The sequence below is a fragment of the Manis pentadactyla genome, chromosome Y (genome assembly GCF_030020395.1).
Source record: "Manis pentadactyla isolate mManPen7 chromosome Y, mManPen7.hap1, whole genome shotgun sequence".
NCBI lineage: Eukaryota > Metazoa > Chordata > Mammalia > Pholidota > Manidae > Manis > Manis pentadactyla.
Window position 1 is genome coordinate 7,053,896 of NC_080039.1, and position 18,258 is coordinate 7,072,153.

The following is an 18,258-nucleotide window of genomic DNA, read 5'->3' on the forward strand; positions in this document are numbered from 1 at the left end:
AGAGAAGACATAATACCCACTCTGCTTAAAGTTTTCCAAAAAATAGAAGAGGAGAGAATACTCCCAAACTCATTCTATGAATCCAGCATCACCGTAATACCAAAACCAGGCAAAGAACCCACCAAAACAGAAAACTACAGAATAATATCCATGATGAATGTAGATGCAAAAATACTCCATAAAATATTAGCAAACCAAACTCAAAAATACATCGAAAGGATCATACACCATGACCAAGTGGGATTCATCCCGGGGATACAAGGATGGTAAAACATTCGAAAATTCATCAACATCATTCACCACATCAACAAAAAGAAGGACAAAAAACACATGATAATCTCCATAGATGCGGAAAAAGCATTCGACAAAACTCATCATACATTCAAGATAAAAACTCAACAAAATGGGTATACAAGACAAGTACTTCAATATAGTAAAGGCCATGTATGATAAACCCACAGCCAGCATCACACTGAACAGTGAGAAGCTGAAAGCTTTTCCTCTGAGATCGGGAACAAGACAGGGATGCCCACTCTCCCCACTGTAATTCAACATAGTACTGGAGGTCCTAGCCACAACAATTAGACGAAACAAAGAAATACAAGGAATCCAGATTGGTAAAGAAGTAGTTAAACTGTCACTATTTGCAGACGACATGGGATTGTACATAAAAATCCCTAAAGACTCCACTCCAAAACTACTAGAACTAGTATCAGAATAGAGCAAAGTTGCAGGATACAAAATTAACACACAGAAACCTGTGGCTTTCCAATACACTAAAAATGAACTAATAGAAAGAGAAACTACGAAAATTCCATTCAGAATTGCATCAGAAAGAATAAAATACATAGGAATAAACCTAACCAAGGAAGTGAAAGTCCCATAGCCTGAAAACTATAAGACACTCTTAAGAGAAATTAAATAGGACACTAACAAATGAAAACTCATCCCATGCTCCTGGATAGGAAAAATTAACGTCAAAATGGTCATCCAGCCCAAAGCAATATACAGATTCAATGCAATCCCTATCAAATTACCAACAGCATTCCACAACAAACTGGAACAAATAGTTCAAAATTTCTTATGGGACCACCAAAGACCCCAAATAGCCAAAGCAATCCTGAGAAGGTTGAATAAAGTGGGGGGGTCTTGCTCCCCAACTTCAAGTACTACTACAAAGCTACAGTAATCAAGACAATTTTGTACTAGCACAAGAACAGAGCCACATACCAGTGGAACAAAATAGAGACTCCAAACATTAGCCCAAGCATATATGTTCAATTAATATATGATAAAGGAGCCATGGACATACAACGGGGAAATGACAGTCTCTTCAGCAGATGGTGCTGGCAAAACTGGACAGCTACATGTAAGAGAATGAAACTGGATCATTGTCTAACCCCATACGCTAAAGTAAATTCGAAATGGATCAAAGACCTGAATGTAAGTCATGAAACCATAAAACTCTTAGAAAAAAAATAGACAAAAATCTTCTAGACATAAACATGAGCATATCTTCTTCATGAACATATCTCCCCAGGCAAGGGAAAGAAAATTAAAAATGCACAAGGACTATATCAAGCTGAAAAGCTTCTGTACAGCAAAGGACACCATCAATAGAACAAAAAGGTATCCTATAGTATTGGAAATATATTCATAAATGACAGATCCAATAAAGAGTTGACACTGAAAATATATAAAGAGCTCACGCACCTCAACAAACAAAAAGCAATTAATGAAATTAAAAAATGGGCAGAGGAGCTGAATAGACAGTTCTCTAATGAAGAAATTCAGATAGCGAACAGAAAATGAAAAGATACTCCACATCACTAGTCATCAGAGAAATGCAAATTAAAACCACAATGAGGTATCCCTTCCAAAGGAAGGATGGCCACCTTCCAAAAGTCAAACAACAACAAATGTTGGTGAGGTTGTGGAGAAAGGGGACGCCTTGTACACTGCTGGTGCGAATGTAAACTAGTTCAACCATTGTGGAAAGCAGTATGGAGGTTCCTCAAAAAACTAAAAATAGAAATACCATTTGACCCAGGAATTCCACTTCTAGGAATTTACCCTAAGAATGCAGCAGCCCAGTTTGAAAAAGACAGATGCACCCCTATGTTTATCACAGCACTATTTACAATAGCCAAGAAATGGAAGCAACATAAGTGTCCGTCAGTAGATGAATGGATAAAGAAGAGGTGGTATATACCCATAAGAAGAAAACAAAACCTATCTTTTGCAACAGTATCAATCACCTAGAGGGTATTATGCTCAATGAAATAAGCCAGGGGAGAAAGACAAGTATCAAATGATTTCACTCATTCCTAGAGTATAAGAACAAAGATAAAACTGAAGGAACAAACATCAGCAGAATCACATTAACCAAGAAAGGATTAACAGTTACCAAAGGGATAGGGACTGCGTGGATGGGTTGGGATGGAGGAATAAGGGTGGGGGGAAAAGGGGGCACTATGATAAGCATGTATTATAATTTGGGGGCCATGAGGAGGGGTGTGCAACACAGAGAAGACAAGAAGTGATTCTACAGCATCTTACTACACTGAAGGAGAGTGGCTGCAATGGGGGGTGTGTGGGGAACTTGGTGATGTGGCCAGTCTAGTAAACATAATGTTCCTCATGTAATTGTAGATTAATGACACCAAAATAAATAAATAAATATTTCACTACAGCAGCCCAGTTTCCAAAAGATATATGCACCCATTTCTATATCACAACACTATTCATGATAGCCAAGCTAAGTGTCCATCAGGAGATGAACAGATAAAGAAAATGTTGTACATATGGACAATGGAATATTATTGAGCCATAAGAAGAAAACAAATCCTACCACTTTCGGCAACATGGATAGAGGTAGGAGGTATTATGCTAAGTGAAAAAAATCGAGTCTGAGAAAGACAAGTATCAAAATATTTCCGTCTGTGGAGTGTAAGAACAAAGAAAACACTGAAGGAGCAGAGCAGCAGCAGATGCACAGATGCTAAGAATGGAGTAACAGTTAACAAAGGGAAAGCCACTGGAGAGGATAGGATGCAATGGAGGGAAAAGTGCTGGGGGAAGAACGGAGGCTTTTTGATTCACACGTGTAATGAGGGGATACAGGGAGGGCTGTACAACATCAAGAAGACAAGTAGTGATTCTACAATACAACACTCCACTGATGGAAAGTGTCTGCAATGGGGTATTTGGGGGGAACTTGTTTATGAGTGGAGTCTAGTAAACATAATGCTACTCATGTAATTGGAGATTAATGATAAACAACAAATTAATGACTTAATATAAAGGTAAATGAATAAATAAATAAATGGAACGAGGCATCCCAGGTTAAAAAAGACATGTAAACCCTTATGTTTATCACACCACAATTCACAATAGCCAATATAAGTGTCCATAAGTAGATGAATGGATGAAGAAGACGTGATATATATATATACACAGTGGAATATTATTCAGCCATGTGAAGAAAACAAATCACATCATTGTCAGCAACATGGATGGAGCTAGAGGGTATTATGCTCAGTGAAATAAGCCACGCACAGAAACAGAAGTGTCAAATGATTTCAGTCACTTGTGGAGTATTAGAGAAAAGAAAAAAGTGAAGGAACAAGACAGTAAGAGCCTTGCTAAACCCAAGAATGGACTAACGGTTACCAAAGGGAAAGTGACTGAGGAGGAGGGATTGTAAGGGAGGGAAGAGATGGAAAATGGGGCATTATGACTAGTACACATAATGTGGGTGGGGGTGGGCACGGGGAAGACAGTGTAACACAGTGAAGATCAGTAGCGCTTCTGCAGTATATTACTGGGTGATGGAGCATGACTCTTATTGGGTATGTGTTGGGGACTTGATAATGGGGGTACTCTAGTAACCATAATGTTGCTCATGAAACTTTTTAGTACTGACACCAAAAGAAAAAGAAACACACAGTACATTGTATCTGGTTTCCTTTTTCCCTGATGGTGTCAAGGTGGTCAGTTCTCACCTCACCAATATCACACCCTCGTGTAGGGGATAGAAACCTGGTCCTCTCAGCATACACATACTGTTTCAAGGAAGGGGCACCACTGTGACATCATGGAATCTCCAGGCATCAGTGCTGCTCTTGCAAACTATACCCCCAGATGGTGGGCACTTCCCAGCCGAGGGGAGCTGCATCATCTTAGCAAACATCAGTGTTTCTGGCCTACATATATACATAAAATGATTTGACTCATCATTGGAGTATAAGAACAAAGAGAAAACAGAACCTGCAAAACAGCAGCAGATTCACAGAGCCAAAGAATGGACCTACAGTTACTAAATGGAAACAGACTGATGTGGATGGGTAGGTATGGAGGGGCAAATGTGAGGGGAATGAAATTGCACATTATGATGAGCATGTATAATGTGGGATGGGGGGGCTATAGGGGCCCTCTACAACACAGAGAAATAGTGTTTCTACAGTACTTTACTATGCTGATGGAAAGTGACTGCAATGTGGTATTTGGGGGGAACTTGATGATGTAGACAGTCCAGTAAACATAATGTTCCCATGTAACTGTAGATTAATGATAAAGAATAAATAAATAAATAAACAGACAAATAGATATATAACTAAATAGAATGGAGCTTTTTTTACACTGACTGTAAAAAAAGTAATGTGTAAAAAAGTAATGTGCATTCCTATGTTTTTCACAGCAGCCAAGATACGTGTCCATCAGTAGATGAATGGATAAAGAAGATGTGGTATATATACACAGCGGAATGTTATTCAGCCATAAGAAGAATACAAATCCTATCACTTGCAACAACATGGATGGAGCCAAAGGGCATTATACTCAGTGAAATAAGCCAGGTGGAAAAAGACAGGTATCAAATGATTTCACTCACCTGTGGAGAAGGGGAGCCAAGAAAAAACTGAAGGAACCAAACAAGAGTAGACTCACAGAACCTAAGAATGGACTAACAGTTACCAAAGGGAAAGGGACTGGGTAGTAAGTCTGAAAGGACAGATAATGGGCTGGTGGAGAATGAAAATGTGCATTATGATTAGCATGTATAATGTCAGAGGGGGGTCAAGGGGAGGGCTGTGCAACACTGGAAAGAGAAGTAGTGATTCTTCAGTATCTTTAGAGGTTCATGGAGAGTGAGTGCAGTGAGGTATCTGGGGCATATTGGTGATGGGTAAAGTCTAGTAAACATAATGTTACTCATGACATTGTAGATTAATAATAAATAAAAAATAAAGAGACATAAATAAATAAATAAATGGAATGCAGCAGCCAAGTTTTAAAAGGACATGTGCAGCCCTAAGTTTATCACAGCACTATTCACAACTGCCAAGCTAAGTGTCCGTCAGTAGATGAATGGATGAAGAAGATCTGTTACATATGCAGTGGAATATTATTCAGCCAAGTGAAGAAAACAAATCCTACCATTTACAACAACATGGATAGAGCTAGAGGGTATTATGCTCAGTGAAATAAGACAGGCAGAGAATGAAAAGTCTGAAATCATTTCACTCATCTGTGGAGTATTAGAAAAAAGAAACAAAGTGAAGGAACAAGAGAGTAGCAGCCTCGCCGAACCCAAGAATGGAATAATGGTTACCAAAAGGAAAGTGACTGAGGATGATGGGTGGCAAGGGATGGAAGAGTAGGAAAATGGGGCATTATGAGTAGCATGCATAATGTGGCCAGGGGCGAGTACGGGGAAGGGAGTATAACACAGTGAAGATCAGTAGCGCTTCTACAGAATATTACTGTGCTGGTGGACAGTGACTCTTATGGGGTACGTGTTGGGACTTGATAGTAGGGATAGTTTAGTAACCATAATGTAGCTCATGTAACTCTTTAGTATGGACACCAAAATAAAAAGAAACAGACAGTACTTTGGACCTGGTTTCCATTTTCCCTGATGCTGTCAAAGTGGTCAGCATCCAACTCACCAAAGTCACATCCCCATCTAGGGCACCAGCCTCTGAAGTGGGAACCTGCACCTCTCAGCATATACAAATTGTCTCTATGAAAGAAGCACCACTGTGATGTCATGGAATCTGCAGGCAGCAGTGCTCCCTACAAACTCCACCCCCAGTTGGCGGACACTGCCCAGCCATGGGGAGCTGCATCATCTTAGCAAACATCAGCGGTTCAGCCCTTATTATATGTATATATAAAATGATTTCGCTCATCATTGGAGTATAAGAAGAAATAAAAAACAGAAGGAGCAGTACAGCAGCAGATCCACACAACCCAAGAATGGACTAACAGTTACTAAAAGGAAAGGGACTGGGGAGGATGGGTGTGAATGCAGTGACAAAGGGGTGAAGGGAAAGAAAGGACGCATTGTAGTTAGCATTTATAATGTGAGAGTTGGGAACGAGGATGGCTATAAAACAAAGAGAAGACAAGCAGTGATTCTGCTGTATCTTACTACACATATCGACTGTGACTGCAATGGGGTTTATGGGGTACTTGGTGATGGGGGCCGTTTAGGAAACATAAAGTTACTCATGTAATTGTCGATTAATGAAAAATGAAAACTAAAAAAACAAACAAATAAGTGATAACATATAAATAAAAAGAATGCTTCAGCACAGTTTAAAAAAGACATACACACGGCTGTATTTAACACAGCACTATACAGGATACAAAAGAAATGGAAGCAACCTACGTGTCCTTCTGTAGATAAATGGATAAAGAAGATGTGGTTCGTGCACACAATGGAATATTACACAGCCATAAGAAGAAAATAAATCCTTCCATTAACTAGAACATGAATGAGGCTGGAGGATATTATGCTCACTGAAATAAGCTGGGAGAGAAAGAAAAGTGCCAAATGATTTCACTCACCTGTGGAGTATTTGTAAAAAGAAAAAAAGTGAAGGAACAAGACAGTAGCAGCCTCGCCGATCCCAAGAATGGGCTAACAGTTCCCAAAGGGAAACAGACTGGGGTGGATGGATGGGAATGGACAGAAAAGGGGGTGGGGAAGGAAATTGTGAATTATGATTAGCATGTATAATGTGGGACAGGGGCACAGGGATGGCTCTACAACACAGAGAAGTATTGGTTCTACAGTACCTTACGATGTTGATGGAAAGTGACTATAATGGGGTATTTGGGGGAAATTGGTGATGGGGGGAGTCTAGCAAACATTATGTTACTCCTGTAACTGAAGATTAAGTATAAACAATAAATAAACATAAATACATAAATGTATAAAGAAATACATGGATGCAGCAGCTGAGTTTTAAAAAGGTATGTGCTCCCCGATGATTATCGCAGCACTATTATTTAAGTGTTCATCAGTAGATGAATGGATGAATAACATGTGGTACATATAAACAGTGGGATACTTTTCATCCATATGAAGAAATCAAATTTTACCATTTACAACAACATGGATGGAGCTAGAGGGTATTATAATCAGTGAAATAAGCCAGGCAGAGAGAGAAAAGTCTCAAATTATTTCACTCACATGTGGAGTATTAGAAAAAAGAAACAAAGTGAAGGAACACGGCAGTAGCAGCCTTGCCCAACCCAAGAATGGGCCAACAGTTACCAAAGGGAAAGTGACTGAGGAGAATGGGTTGGAAGGGAGGCAAGAGAGGGACAATAGGGCATTAAGAGTAGCACACATAATGTGGTCACAGGGTGGGCACGGGGAAGGCAGTGTCACACAGCAAAAATCAGTAGGGCTTCTACCAAATATTAGTGGGCTGATGGACACTGAGTCTTACATGGTACATGATGGGGACTTGATAATGGGGGGTTGTCTAGTTACCATAATGTTGCTCATATAACTGTTTCATTCTGAAACCATATAAAAAGAAACACACAGTACCTTGGATCTGGTTTCCATTATCCCTGATGCTGTCAAGGTGGTCAGCAACCACCTCAGTGATATCACACTCCCATTTAGGGCACCAGGCTCTGAAGTGGGAACTTGCTGCTCTCAGCATACACATTGTGTCTCCAGGAAAGAGGCACCACTGTGATGTCATGGAACTTCTAGGCAACAGTGTTGCTCTTGCAAATTCCACCCCCAGATGGCTGGGACAGCCCAGCCATGGGGAGATGCATCATCTTAGCAAACATCAGTGGTTCTTGCCTACTTATATATATATAAAATGATTTCACACATCATTGGAGTGTAAGAACAAAGGAAAAACAGAAGGAGCTAAACAGGAGCAGACTCACAGAAGATAAGAATGGAATAACAATTAACAAAGGGAAAAGCACTAGGGAGGATGGGATGGAACAGAGGTATAATGGGTGGGGGAGAAATGGAATTTATGATTAAAATGTACAATGTGGGATAGGGGCACGGGGAGGGTTGAACAGCACAGAGAAGTCAAGTAGTGATTTTACACTACCTTACTATGCTGATGTAAACTGACTGCAATGGGGTATGCAGGGGGAACTTGGTGAATAAAGTTACTCATGTAATTGTAGATTAATGATAAACAATAAAGAAACAAATAAATAAATAGTTCAAAAATGAATAGAATGCCACTGTCGTCTTTAAAAAAGATATGTGTGGCCCTATGTTTATCACAGCAGTATTCACAATAGCCAAGCTAAATGTCCATCAGTAGATGAATGCATGAAGAACATGTGGTACATATACACAGTGGAATATTATTTAGCCATATGAGGAAATCAAATCATACCATTTGCAACAACATGGATGGAGCCAGAGGGTGTTACGCTCAGTGAAATAAACCACGCAGAGAGAGAAAAGTGTCAAATGACTTCTCTCACATGTGGAGTATTAGAAAAATGAAGAAAAATGAAGCAACAAAACAGTAGCACCCACGCCAAATCCAAGAATGGACTAACGGTTACCAAAGGGAAAGTGACTGAGGAGCATGGGTTGGAAGGGAGGGAAGAGAGGGAAAATGGGGCATTACGAGTAGCATGCATAATGTGGGCCAGGAGAGGGCACGAAGGCAGTAAAACACAGCAAAGTTCAGTAGTGCTTCTAGGCCATATTACAGGGCATATGCATTTACCATACTACGCTGATGGACTATGACTCTTACGGGCTATGTGGTGGGGATTTGATAATGGGGGTATTACAGTAACCATAAGGTTGCTTATGTAACTGTTTAGTACTGACACCAAAATAAAAAGAAACACACAGTACCTTGGATCTATTTCCACTTTCCCTGATGCTGTCAAGGTGGTCAGCACCCACCTCACTGAAATCACACCCCTGTCTTGGGCACCAGGCTCTAAAGTGGTTAGCTGCATCTCTCAGCATACACATTCTGTGTCTAGGAACGTGGCATCACTGAGATATCATGGAATCTCCAGGCAACCGTGATGCTCTTGCAAACTCCACCCCCAGATGGCAGGATGGCATTGTTATTCCATTCTTGTCTCCACCTGCCTTGCCCCTGCCTAGTGGAAACGCATATAGGAAATGCAGTTGCAGGCTGTCAAGTTTAGCAAATGAAGGAACACGTTTATCCACAGGATAGAATTACACTGGGAAGTAGTCGCAGGCCTCGGCCAGTGCATCACATCGGTCCCCAGTCCAGGATGCCCAGAGGGAGCAAATTGTGAAGCTGTGGGGAGTGGCATCATCTGAGCAAACATCAGTGGATCTGGCATACATATATATATATATATATAAAATGATTTCACTCATCATTGGAGTACAAGAACAAAGAAAAAACTGTAGTAGTAAAACAGCAGCAAACTCACAGGCTGAAGAATGGACTAAAAGTTACCAAAGGGAAACAGACTGGGGTGGATGGTTGGGAAAGGAGGGACAAGGGGGGCGGTAGAATATGTGGCTTAAGTTTAGCATGTATAAGGTGGAAGGGGGGGCATGGGGAGGGCTCAACAACACAGAGAAGAGAAGTAGTGGTTCTACTTTACCAAACTACGGTGATGGAAAGGGACTGCAGTGGGATATCTGGGGGAAACTTGGTCATTGGTGGAGTCTAGTAAAAACAATGGTAGACATCTAATTGTAGATTAATGATAAATAAATAGATAGATAGATAGATAGATAGATAGATGGATGGATGGATGGATGGATGGATGGATGGATGGATGGATGGATGGATGGATGGATGGATGGATGGATAGATAGATAGATAGATAGATAGATAGATAGATAGATAGATAGATAGATAGATAGATAGATAGATAGATAGATAGATAGATAGATAGATAGATAGATAGATGGATAGATAGATAGATGGATAAATAGATGAAATGATGTATCAGCCCAGTGTAAAAAATACATGTGCACCCCTATGTTTATCATAGCAATATTCACAGTAGCAAAGCTAAGTGTCCATCAGTAGATGAATGGATAAAGCAGACATGGTACATATACACAATGGAATACTATTCAGCCATAAGAAGAGTACAAATTCTACCATTTGCAACAACATGGTTGGAGCTAGAGGCCATTATGCACTTTGAAATAAGCTGGGTGGAGAAAGACAAGTATCAAACGATTTCACGCACATGTGGAGAAGGAGAACCAAGAAGGAACTGAAGGAGCAAAACAGAAGCAGTTTCATAGAACCCAAGAATGGACTAACAGTTAACAAAGCGAAAGAGACTGGGGTCGACAGGTAGCAATGGAGGGATAAGGAGGGGGGAGAAAGAAAGCGTGCATTACGATTAGCATGTATAATGTGTGAGGGGGATACGGGAAGGACTCAACATCACAAAGAAGACAAGAAGTGATTCTACGGTATCTTACTATGCTCATGGACATTGACTGCAATGGGGAATCTGGGGACATCTTGGTGATGGGGGGAGTCTAGTAAGCATAATGTTATACATGTAATTTTAGATTAATGACAAATAAAAAATAAATGAATGAATAAAAATAAATAGATATAATAAATAAATAATAGAGTGCAGCAGCCTAGATTTAAAAAGGCATCTGCACCCCTATGTTTATCACAGGATAATACACAACAGCCAAGCGAAGTGTCCACCATGATATGCATGGATTAAGTTGTGGTTACATATACAAAGAGGAATATTATTTAGCCATATGAAGAAAACAAATCCTACTATTTACAACAACATGGATGGAGCTAGAGGGTATTATACTAAGTGAAATAAGCCAGGCAGAGAAAGAAAAGTCTCAAATGATTTCATTCACCTGTGGACTATTAGAAAAAAGAAAAAAAGTGAAGGAATAAGACAGTAGTATCCCCGCTGAATCCAAGAATTGACTAATGGTTACCAAAGGGAAAGTGACTGAGGAGGATGGGTTGGAAGGGAGGGAAGGGAGGGAAAATGGGGCATTATGAGTAGCATACATAATGTGGCAAGGGGCGGGCACGGGGAAGGCAGTAAAGTACAGCGACCATGCGTAGCACTTCTACAGCATATTACTGGGCTCATGGACACTGACTCTTATGGGGTATGTGGAGGGTACTGGATAATGGGGGTATTCTAGTAAGCATAATGTTGCTCATGTAACTGTTTAGTACTGACACCAAAATAAAAAGAAACACACAGTACCTTGGATCTGGTTTACATTTTCCATGATGCTGTCCAGGTGGGCAGTGCCCACCTCAACGAAAACACATCCCCATCTAGGGCATCGGGATTTGAAGTGGGAACCTGCACCTCTCAGCATATGCATTGTGTCTCCGGTAAAGAGGCACCTCTGTGACGTCACGGAATCTCCAGGCAACAGTGCTGCTCTTTCAAACTCCACCCCAACATGGTGGTCACTGCCCAGCCATGAGGTTCTGCATCATTTCAGGGAATATAAGTAGTTCTTGCCTACATATAAACATAAAATGATTTCACTCATCATTGTCAAATAAGAACAAAGAAAAAATTGAACGAGTAAAACAGCAGCAGACTTACAGAATCCGAGAATGGACTGAGTTACCAAAGTGAAAGAGCCTGGGGTGGATGGGTGGGAATGGAGGGACAAAGGCTGTGTGGGAAGAAAGGGCACATTACAATTAGCATGTATAATGTCAGACGGAGTGCACGGGGAGGACTGGACAATACAGAGAAGACAAGCAGTGATTTGACAGTATCTTACTACACTGATGGAAAGTGACTGTAATGGGGTGTTAGGGGGAGCTTGGTGATGGGATAAGTCTAGTAAAAATAATTTTACTCATGTAATAGCAGATTAATGAAAAATAAATAATAAATAAATAAATATAATGAACTAAATAGAAGGCAGCAGCCTAGTTTTAAAAAGACGTGCACACGTACGTTTATCAATACACTATTCACAACAGCCAAGCTAAGTGTCCATCAGTAGATGAATGGATGAAGAAAATGTGGTACATGTATAAAATGAAATATTATTCAGCCATAACAGGAAAACAAATCCTACCATTTGCAAAATGGATGGAGCTATAAGGCATTATACACAGTGAAATAAGCCAGGTAGAGAAAGACAAGTATGAAATGATTTCAGTCTTCTAAAGAGTATAAAAACAAAGAAAAAACTGAAGGAGCAAAACATTACCACATTTAGAGAAATCAATAATGGTCTAACACTTACCAAAGGGAAAGGGACTGGGGAGGATTGGTGGGAATGGAGGTTTAAGGGCGGGGGAGAAAGGGTGCATTATGCTGAGCATGTATAATGTGGAAGGGGGATAAGGGGAGTGCTGTACAATAGAGCAAAGTTCAGTATGGCTTCTACAGAATATTACTGTGCTGATGGATGGTGACTCCTGTGTGGTAGGTGGTGGGTACTTAATAATGGGGGAGTCTAGAAACCATAATGTTGCTTATGTAACTGTTTAGTATGGATATCAAAATAAAAAGAAACACACAGTACCTTGGATCAGGTTTCCATTTTCCCTGATGCTGTCAAGGTGGTCAGTGACCCCCTCACTGAAATCATATCCCCGTCTAGGACACCAGGGTCTGAAGAGGGAAGCTGATCCACCCAGCATACACACTGTGTCTCTAGGAAAGAGGCACCACTGTGACATCATGGAATCTGTAGGCAAGAGTGCTGCTCTTGCAAAGTCCACCCCCAGGGTGTGGTCAAGGCCCAGCCATGGGTAGCTGCATCATCTTAGCAAACATTACTGGTTCTGGTCTATATATATATATATATAATGATTTCAATCATCAGTGGAGTATAAGAACAAAGAAAACCTGAAGGAGCAAAACAGTAGCAGACTCACAGACCCCAAGAATGGACTAACAGTTACCAAAGGGAAAAGGAATGGGGTGGATGTCTGGAACTGGAGGGATAAGGAGCACGGGAAAGAAAGAGGGCATTATGATTAGCATGTATAATGTTTCGTGAGGCACACATAAGGCTGTACAAAACTGAGAAGACAAGGAGTATTTCCACTGCATCTTACCATGGTGATGTAAAGTGACTGCAATGGGGCATGTGGGGAGAACTTGTTGATGGGAGTAGTCTAGAAAACTTAGTGTTCAGCATGTAATTGTAGATTAATGATAACGAAGTAAAAAAACAATGAAAAATCTTAACAAGCAATCAGCAGCAGATTCACAGGACGCAAGAATGGACAGGGAAAGGGAGTGGGGTGGATGGGTGGGAATGGAGGGATAAGGGGTTGGGGGAAAGAAAGGGTGCATTACAATTAGCATGTATAATGTGGGAGGAGGGACACCAGGAGGTCTGTAAGACACAGAGGACAAGTAGTGATTATACAGTATGTTACTACGCTGATGGAAAGTGAATGCAATGGGTTATTTGTTGGGAACTTCGTGATGGGTGGAGTCTAGTAAACATAATGTTACGTATGTAATTGTAGATAATGATAAATAAATAAAAAATAAGGAAATATAAATAAATATATATACACATAGAGTGCAGCAGCCTAGTTTAAATAAAACATATGCACCCCTATGTTTATCACAGCACCATTCACAATAGCCACGCAAAGTGTCCATCAGGAGACGAATGGATAAAGATGTGGTACATATACGCAATGAAATGTTATTCAGCCATAAGAAGAAAACAAACCTATGATTTGCAACAGCATGGATGGAGATAGTGGGTATTATATACAGTGAAATAAGCCAGGCAAAGAAAGACAAGTATTAAATGACTTCACTCAGCTGCAGAGAAGGAGAACAAAGAATAAAGTGAAGAAGCAAAACAGCAGCAGACTCACAGAACCCAAAATGGACTAACAGTTATCAAAGGGGAAGGGTCTTGCATGGACAGGTGGGAATAGAGGGAAAAGGTGGGCTACTTAAAGGGGGTATTATGATTAGCAAGTATAATGTGGGGTCGGCAAAGGGTGTTCTGTACACACAGAGAAGACAAGTAGTGATTCCACAGCATCTTTCTACGCTGCTGGACATGACTGCAATGGGCTATATCAGGTAACTTTTCGATGGGGGAGTCTAGTAAACATAATGTTACTCATCTAATGGTAGATTAACGATATCAAAATAAAATAAATAAATAAGTAAAAAAATGCAGCAACTCCATTGCAAAAAGACGTATGCACCCCTATGTTTACCACAGCACTAGTCAGAATAGCCAAGGTAAGTGTCCATCAGTAGATAAATGGATGAAGGAGATGTGTTGCATATACACAGTGCAACATGATTCAGCCGAAAGTGGAAATCAAATCCTAACATTTGCAGCAATATGGATGGAGCTACAGCATGTTATGCTCAGTGAAATAAGGCAGTGAAAGACAAGTATGAAATGATTTCACTCATCTAGGGAGTATAAGAACAAAGAAAAAACTGAAGGAATAAAACAGCAGCAGACACACAGCACTGACCAATGAACCAACCGTTACCAAAGGGAAAGGGAATGAGGTGTTTGGGTGGGAATGTAGGGATAACAGGTGGTGAGAAGAAAGGGCACATTAGGAATAGCATGTATAATGTGGGAGGGATGGCATGTGGAGGGCTGCACAAAACTGAGAAGACAAGTAGTGAATCTGCAGTATCTTTCTACCCTGATAGACACTGACTGTAATGGGGTATCTGGGGTGAAACTTGGTGGTGCAGGGAATCTGGTGAACATAATTTTACTCATGAAATTGTAGATTAATAAGAAATAAAGAAGTAAATACATAAATTATAGATAAATAAATAAAAATATTGCAGCAGCCCTGTTCAAAAAGACATATGCACCCCTATGTTTATCACAACACTATTCACAATAGCCAAGCTAAGTGCCCATGAGTAGATGAATGGATGAAGAAGATGTGGTACATGCACACAATGGACTGTTATTCAACCATAAGAGGAAAATAATAATACCATTTGCAACATCAGTGGAGCTATAGGGTATTATACACAGTAAAATAAGCCAGGTAGAGAAAGACAAGTACAAAATGATTTCCGTCTTCCTAGAGTATAATAACAAAGAAAAAACTGAAGGAGCGAAACAGCAGCACACTCACAGAACAGAAGAATGGACTAACAGTTACTACAGGGAAAAGCACTATGGTGGATTGTTGGGACTGTATGGGTAAGGGGTGGGGGAAAGTAAGGTGGCATTATGATTAGCATGTATAACATGTGGTGGGGCACAGGTAGGGCTGTACAACAACACTGAGAAGACAAGTTGTGATTCCACAGTACCTAACAACACTGATGGATAGTGACTGCAATGGGGTATCAATCATGGGGGAACTTGGTGATGGGGGGAGTCTAGTAAACATAATGTTACCCATGTAATTGTATACTAAATAAAAATAAACAAATAAGCAAACGAACAAATAATAAATAAATAAATAAATAAATAAAAAGAATGCAGCAGCACAGGTTAAAAAAGAAACATGCACCCCTATGTTTATCACAGCAATGTTCACAGTAGCCAAGCTACTTGTCCAACAGTAGATGAATGAATATAGAAGACGTGGATTATTTACACAATGGACTATTATTCAGCCATAAGAAGAAAACAAATCCTACCATTTGCAACAACCTGGATGGAGCTAGAGGGTGTTATGCACAGTGAAATATGCCAGGCGGAAAAAGACAAGTATCAAATAACTTTACTCATCAGTAGAAAAGGAGAACAAGGAAAAAACTGAAGAAGCAAACAGCAGCAGACACACAAAATCCAAGAATGGACTAACAGTTACCAAAGGGAAAGGGACTGGGATGAATGGGTGGGAATGGGGGAATCAGGGGGAGTAAAGAAAGAGCACATTATGATTAACATGCATAGTGTGGAGGGGCCACAGGGAGTGCTTAACCACACAGAGCAGACAAGTAGTGATTCTACAGCATCTTACTACGCTGATGGACACTGACTGCAATGGGCTATGTGGGGTAAGTTTTTGATGGGGGAGTCTCATAAACATGATGTTCCTCATCTAATTGTAGAATAATGATATCAAAATTAAAAAATAAATAAATAAGTACAAAAAAAGTATGCAGCAACCCCGTTTGAAAAACGCTTATGCACTCCTCTGTTTACACAGCACTATCCTCAATAGCAAAGATACGTGTCCATCAGTAGATGAGTGGATGAAGAAGATGTGGCACATATACACAGTGAAATATTAATCAGCCATATGATGAAAACAAATCCTACCATTTGCAACAACATGGATGGAGCTACAGGGTATTATGCTCAGTGAAATAAGCCAGGAACAGAAAGACAAAGCATGAAATGATTTCACTCATCTATGGAGTATAAGAACAAAGAGAAAACTGAAGGAGCAAAACAGCAGCAGAATCACGAGAATGGACTAACAGTTACCAATGGGAAAGGGACTGGGGTGGCTTGGTGGGAAGGGAGGGATAAGGGCGGGGAAATAAAGGTCCATTACGATTAGCATGTATAATGTGGGAGGTGGGGCACGGGGAGGGCTGTACAACACAGAGAAGACAAGTAGTGCTTCAACAGCATATTACTGGGCTGATGGTCAGTGACTCGTATGGCATATGCGGTGGGGACTTGATAAGATAATGGTGGGAGTATAGGAACCATTATGGTGAACATATAACTGTTTAGTACTGACCCCAAATAAAATGAAACACACAGTACCTTGGATGCGGTTTCCATTTTCCCTCATGCTGTCAACGTGGCCAGTGCCCACCTCACTGAAATCACATTCCAGTCTAGGACACCATGCTCTGAAGGGGAAACCTGCTCTTCTCAGCGTACACATTGTGTATCTTGGAAAGAGGCACCACTGTGACTTCATGTTATTTATTTTTTTATTTGTATGTCTATCTATCATCTATTATTATTATTATTATTATTATTATTATTATTAATTTTTTATCATTTATATGCAGTTACATGAGTAACATTATGTTTACTAGACTCCCCCTATAACCAAGTTACCAAAGGGAAAGGGACTGGGCTGACTATCTGGGGAGGGAGGGGGAAGAGGGAAAAGGGGCATTGCGATTAGTGCTCATAATGTGGGGGAGGGTCCCACGGGGAGGTCAGTATCGCACAGAGAAGTCAAGTACTGATTCTGTAGCATCTTACTATGCTGATGGCCAGTGACTGTAATGGGGTATGTTGGGGGGGGGGACTGGATGATGGGGGGAGTCTAGTCACCATAATGTTGCTCATATAATTGTAGATTAATGATACTAAAAAATATAAAAATAAAAAAGCCCGCATAGTCCAGACTACATAATGGTGAGACTGAAAAAAAAGAGAGATTGGAGAGGAGAGAGCAGCCACAGCGTCAGCTCCCGGCGGGCCCTGCGGAGCTCCCGCGCTCTCGCCGTCAGTCCGCCAGGGTTCCCGGGCCTCCCCCCATCAGGCAGCGCGCCGCGGTGACCCCTGGGGTCATTTTCCCACGGCGCCTGCGTGGCGCTCCGCGCCGGCCCTCTGCGCCCTAGCTCCCTCCCACCCTCAGTACCCCGAGGCCACGTTGGCCGCTGAGCCTCCAGCTCCTGGGTGCCCTTGGGGAACTTCCAGGCCCCGAGCAGCGGGAGCGGGCGCCCGGCGCCACTGGGATGAGTGAGGCGGGTACGGGCGCGTGCTAGGGGGGCCATTGAGGGAAGGCCTCCAGTCTGGCCTCGCTCAGACAATCGCTCCTCACTCCACCGGAAGCGGCAGCCTGCCTCGACCCCCTGCCCCGGTGCCGCCGCCACTGCCGAGGTTCCGTGAAGGCCTTCGCCAGGCAGGGGGCTACAGCCAGTAGGGCGGCCTAGCGGCAAGCGGACGCCGAAGGCTTCCCGCGCCCGCCCCTCGCGGCCACCTGGCTCCGCCCCGGGGCGCCCACTTGGACCCGCCCGTGCCCACTGCCCAAACGGTGCGCCATCAATTGTACTTTTTTACGAGCTGCTAGATTATTCTAAAATTAA

General features: G+C 41.4%; 1 pseudogene; it reads right to left on the minus strand.

Moving 5' to 3' along the window:
- LOC130682199 (putative bifunctional UDP-N-acetylglucosamine transferase and deubiquitinase ALG13) overlaps positions 1–17,099 on the minus strand; it is a 124,257-nt pseudogene extending 107,158 nt beyond the window's left edge.
- Between the last annotated feature and the right edge of the window lie 1,159 nt (positions 17,100–18,258).